Genomic DNA, 5,918 nt, shown 5'->3' with positions numbered 1-5,918 from the left:
ATAATTCAAATAATAAAACATTTATCAGTTCTCAGTGTAAATTACCTGTAATGATATGAGCTGTAACTACACTGTGGTCTCTTATTTGTTTGGTTTGTTGACGGTGGCGTAGAGGTCGCTGGGATCAGCTGAGGCTCCAGCAGAAGAAGAGGAAGCTTTCACGCTGCTGTAGGTCACTGCATCATCTTCATCATCACCATCTTTACCCAGAACCTGGAAAAGAGACAAACAGCACAACACAGAAATTACACAACATTAAATGAGAGAAGTGTTTTCATTCACTGCCATCATCACTAGAACCAATCAGACAGCTTACCCGGCCTTTACTGTTGGTCTTCCTGGTGTAGCTGATGGAGGCGTAGGAAACACCATCTTCAGGATCAGCCTACACAGAGAAGACAACATAATGGCTGCTCAGTAACATGTGGACTTGATTGTGCTCTGGTCTGTTCTGGTGTCGTCCAGCTGCATCATCAGACTCCCCACTTCTTCTCTTGCAGAAAGAACTTAGATTCAAGAGTCACTGTGTGTCTCATAGAGCTACATTTTGAACAACAAATCTAAAAACAGTGAGTGTAACTTTGTCCTGGGTGTAGTGTGAGATCTCACCGTGTCCTGACTGCTTTCTGGACTCACTGCAGGGTTTAAGCTCCGTCCCTGAAAACAACAAACAAACAGAGTCTACTTCCATGTGGTCAAACACTGGCTCTGTGAAGGCTGTTTAGATTTGGATGACTCTGTCAGAGAGCAGCTGATTCAGCTCTGTCATAACTGTAGAAACATTTGATTACTCAGCCGTAAAACTCACAGTGTTTTCATCCATCTGGGGTTTTTTTCCTGAAGAGACAAAAGAGAGTCGACTTTAGCTTCAACAATAAAAATCCAGGTTCATCAAAACTTCTTGTTTATAATATCTGTGGTTGCTCTCACCTTTAGTTTTCTTCCATCTGATGAGAGCAACAAAAATAACAACAGTTATTAAGAGAGCTGCAACTGCAACAAACACAATGATGAGCCACAACCAACCTGGAAAGAGAATAAAAAGACATTTTTATTTGTGATTTTATCATTTTATGTTGTGTGAACACGTCTGACTGAATAAGAGAATTTCTCCACCCATAACCGTGTTATGAGTGTTGCTCTCACGTTCATACTTTAGACGTCAAAAGAGAAGAGAGATACAATCAATAATCAATATTTCAATATATCACATCCTATTTACTGTTTTATACAATGAATGGTTTTGTCTTTCCAGAAAGTGACTTAATTAAAGATGCTTTGATAATTTTATGTTTTGCAATAAAAATGCCAGAAAGTAGAAACATGTAAAACAAAAAATTAGACAAAGAATATAATAAAAGTAAAATAAAGAAATCCAGTATGTGGAGAGAAAGAGGCTGACAGGAAGACAGAGAGACTCCAGAGAAAGATGAGTTACTACCTTGTGGTTTTGTTGAAGGATCATTGGTTGTTGTTGTAGCTGTAAAACCTGGAAAGAGAATAAAAAAGGTGTGAAGACGTCTGACTGAATAAGAGAATATTTCCATCAACAGCTAAGCGTCGATCTGACATTCGTTGTTTAGAATTTAGAAGAAGACAGAGAGAGAAATAGCTTATTCTATAAACTGCTTGAAAGAGGTGTTGACATCATAAAACCAATGTATACTAAAAAATAATGCATGGAAAGAAGTTTTATATATATATATATATAGAAAAATTTGCAAAGGTCTGGAAGTAAAACATTCAAACTTCAGTGTTATTTGGCCTTAAACAGAAGCTACACACCCAACAAACATACCCAACAAAAAACAGAGAACCACGTACAGACTCAGTGATCAGAACCTGGCCATCGAGACGGGCCGCTAGAGACAAACCTGGCTTCATAGAGAGGAAAGGATCTGCAACACGTGAAAAACGTAAAGAGAAAACTACTTTCCCAAATCAATAAATCAATAATCATTTTCTTGATCACTTCCTGTCAGAGCCGGCCCAGCCACTAAGCGACCTTTGCGGTGGCGAAGGGCCCCGTGGGCAGCAGAGGGCCCCGTGGGCAGCAGAGGGCCCCTACAGTCACTGCTTGTTAGTGGTAAACTAACATGAAAGACAGATCTCTATAATTTGCACCACAATAAGCACATTGGTTATTTAATGTAGTTATATACTATGGAAAATCAGCTGTGACCTGAGACTCCTGACCCTGACTGACCCTGAGACGTCACCAACATCACTCGTTACGCTGAGTCCGTCAGGCTCGATGTCTGACAAGAGAAGATCATATTTTTCTGGACGTGTAAAAAGACATCAGAAGAGCCTCTAAGAAGAGAGGAGGCAAGAAGATAAAGGTGCGTAAGCCCACAGGCTCCGTTTCCTATGCCTGTATTTTTAGATAATCTGCACTGAAGGTCTTAGATTAGCCTCAGTTAGCCGCGCTGGTATCAACGGTGCTAACGCTGTAGCTTGCTAACATGCTAACCAGGATTAGCAAGAAGCTGACAGTGCTGGTAAGTTTAGGCCTACATCAACAATAACTAAACAATTATTCACCTCTAGCAACACTCAGTGTTTGAACATGTCAACTTACTGAAATGACTTATTTTATGTGTTAATCTTCCTCATAGGTCTACCTGTGGCTACTGAAGTGGAGAGCAGTACCATCGTGGTACCAGCACACCTGTCTCTCCAGTTTCTGCTGCTCCAGTGGATCCAGCTGACTGGACATCAGGACTTAACGACCAGTTACACGTTGATGTGGTGAGCGGTAAAACCAGCACAGGTTGACAGAGACATTTAGACTTTTCCAAAAAGACACTCAGACAGTAAAAGTCTTTTCTATCATTACATGTTTAGATCACTCATAAAGAAGCAGGTTGAGAAAATGATGCTGTCAGCTGTTTCCTAGTTTTTGTCTCTTAAACTCTTGTTTGGCTGTTATTAAAGATTTAAGCTTTGGTCATAATCACTTTATGAGTCTTTTTATTCAGCACTAAGTTCATCAGTGTCTACTGGCTCTTGAACTGCCATTAAGCTCAGTAGCTCTGGTGGTATCATGTGTTTCCTGTTTGACTTCAAACATAGTAGATATAATAATATAGAGTTATTTTCAGCAGAATCAGCTTTATTGCCAAGTAGGTTCAAGAAATTTGCTTTGGTGTGTTTGTGCTAAACAAACATGGCAGGTTTAGAAACATGAGAAAGATTCATCGGGTCTTATTTAAAAACAAGAGATGTTTCTGTGTCATATATAGTGACAACGCCCGACAGTCAGAGGGGCCTCCAACTAAATTTTCAATAGGGCCCCCGAAGGCCGAGGGCCGGCTCTGCTTCCTGTATTCTGTATTTTCCTATGATGAAGGGTTTGTTTTGTCTTTGCAGTGACTTAGTTAAAGACGAAAAGCCCAAAAGCATCGTTGCTGACTGCGGTAGCAACTTCCTTGGTTGGAACTTTGCAGTTGCGACGCAACTGTTTCCTAAAACCCTAGTTGGAACTACGGAGGTAACTAAGTTGGTAACTTACACGGTACGAACCATCGTTAAGCGACGCAGGTGTTCCCTGAAACCATAGTTCAGACGAACGTTCGCACCAACTGTTGTTAAGTTGCATAGTTGGAACTACAGCTCCTGACCTGTGGTTAGAAGCTTAGTTCACGGTGACTACGTCACAGAGAGCAGAAAATGCAGTGTTAGGAGGTGGATGTGATGTGTTTTAAGCAGGGAATGTTAGATAATCCTGCTTTGCAAACATGTTTAAGGTGAATTTTTAAAATAAATGTATTAGTAAAAGTACTTTTAAATGTGTTTGTGGGGTCATGGGTAGGGTTGCATTGATTCAGTAGGCTACTAAGTATCTCAGTGTAGACCATCTACAAACAGCAGGTGTTTTTCTCACAGATTACCCGTCTGCTCACAATAACTTAATTTAATATTAGTCACCCAGTACAAAGGTTAAAGGACAAAACGGAGAATGTAAAGACAAGACTTTTAATATTACCTACATGTATACGTTTCTGGGCCTCTGGGGAAGATGGGTGTTCTCTAGTCTTCATTACAAACATAAAAAGGGACAGCATAAAATCCATGAAAGTACTGTAATGAATAAATCCCTGAGAGTTTTCGTTGCCTTTATAACAAAGATAAATAGAGAACTCACGGGAGTCGTATCTGTCTCAATAGAGAACATGCGTAAGCTCAGACACTTAGCGCACTGAGCTGTTCTCAAAACCTAGATGTCAGATGCCAAGGGATTCATAATAGTGTTACAGTGTTGACACAAAGATACTAAACCTATTTCACTAAATGTCTTGGAATCGCTAACAGTTCTTAAATTGTTATTGCCGGTACAACTATAATATAAAAAGCCTAAATAGTAATGTCACTTAATATCGGTCACAACTGACATATTTTAGCAGAATATGACATTTTCTGAGTTTCGTGCTGTAAAAGTCAGACGAACACACCTGGAAACATGTTAGTTCGACCTACGTTGGCTCAAACTAATTAGTTCAAAGTATGACAGTTTAGGGAAACGGTCGTATTTCAGATGTTTGTTTGTGTAACGATGCATCGTACCAACATAGTTCAACGTTACCTTACGTGGTTGTTCGGGAAACGCACACCAGCTCAGCATATTCTCACCTGTTTTCTCACCTGAGGACTGAGGGCTGAAGGTGAACAGCTGCACTTTTCCAGAGTCACCATCTGTCACTTCACACGTCAAGTTAGACTTTGATTTGTTACTAAAATGAAAATCCGGGAAAGACACAGCGGCCGAGCAGACAGACTGTGATGTCTTCATGTCTTTGTTATCTTTGTCCACATCTTTACCCTCATACAGCCACTTCACTGTGTGTCTACAGAACTGTTCACGTGTCGACACAGAGCAGTTTAATGTCACCTTATCAGCGTCCTTACGTTCAGTCACTGGTGAAGATGGAGATATTGTGAGAGAAAGACAACAAGAGTAAAGTTAACTTCATCACTGTGATCATAATTATTGTAATGTTTCAGTATATTGTTCTAACAAGACAGTTTGAGCTGAAAACATTATGATGGAAATACTCACTGGTAATAACAGACAGATAAACCTGAGAGCCTGAAATTTGTTGTCCCGATATGAACTGTCTGCAGTCATAACGATCAACATCATCGACTGTGACCTTCTTTATAACCAGAGAACAGTTCTCAGTCTGTCTGATTTAGATTTGGTGTCTTTGTGACTCTGCCCAAGTTCAACCAGCTTTACTATTGATCTGCTTCCTGAACCAACAAAGATCCATATAGTATTTTCACATTGTTGCTGACCGTCTGTCACATTTTCACAAGGCAAAGTGACGTCATCTCCAACTCTGACAGTGAAGGGAAGTTTTCCAGCTGCTGCTGCAAATGATGAAAAATAAAGTGAAATGAGAAAATGTCTGTTATGTTCATAGTTAGTGACGATTATTTCTTTATCCTTAGTTTCCAAGAGTTCACTAAACTCACCACATTAGAAACAACAGATTTGGTTTTCTTAGTTAAATCAAATGTAGCTAATAAAGAATCTTTAATAATATTGATCAAGTTATTTTTTTTACAATGTGCCTTCCATTTATATATGTGATATATGTATTCTTACCTGTAAACTGAAGCACCGCTGGAAGAAATAAAGAAATCCATTTGAACTCAACCATCATGATTCTCTGAGTCTCTCCTTCTTCTGTCTCTTGTTCTCGTGCTCAGAACTGTCTGAGTTTCTAAACTAGTGCTTTAGTAGAGAGACGCAGCAGCTACTTCCTGTGGTTAGGATGATGTCACTTCCTCATAGTGACTTTTGGTCCCCAAATTCTTGATCAGCAACATGAGATGCAGCCATCAGAGTTCACACTTTGTTCATTCCCGTCTATTTGTGACAATGACGTGTTTCACCAAGCGAAAAGAAGAAG

At 39.8% G+C, this 5,918-nt stretch overlaps 2 long non-coding RNA genes across 2 annotated transcripts; one reads left to right on the top strand and one right to left on the bottom strand.

The window, feature by feature from the left end:
• Positions 1-807: 807 nt before the first annotated feature.
• On the bottom strand, positions 808-1,491 carry LOC119917877. Its single transcript, XR_005447351.1, has 3 exons — positions 1,442-1,491; positions 931-1,026; positions 808-837 (listed from the first exon to the last, which is right to left on the bottom strand). It is a non-coding gene; the product is annotated as an uncharacterized LOC119917877 (long non-coding RNA).
• Positions 1,492-2,126: 635 nt separating this feature from the next.
• Positions 2,127-2,959, top strand: LOC119917876. Its single transcript, XR_005447350.1, has 2 exons — positions 2,127-2,342; positions 2,619-2,959. It is a non-coding gene; the product is annotated as an uncharacterized LOC119917876 (long non-coding RNA).
• The last annotated feature ends 2,959 nt before the right edge of the window (positions 2,960-5,918 follow it).

This window comes from Micropterus salmoides, unplaced genomic scaffold (genome assembly GCF_014851395.1).
Source record: "Micropterus salmoides isolate LMB-PRFRI ecotype aquatic unplaced genomic scaffold, ASM1485139v1 Ms_hic_scaffold_2299, whole genome shotgun sequence".
NCBI classification, from domain to species: Eukaryota; Metazoa; Chordata; class Actinopteri; order Centrarchiformes; family Centrarchidae; genus Micropterus; species Micropterus salmoides.
This window is presented reverse-complemented; position numbering and strand designations above follow the sequence as displayed.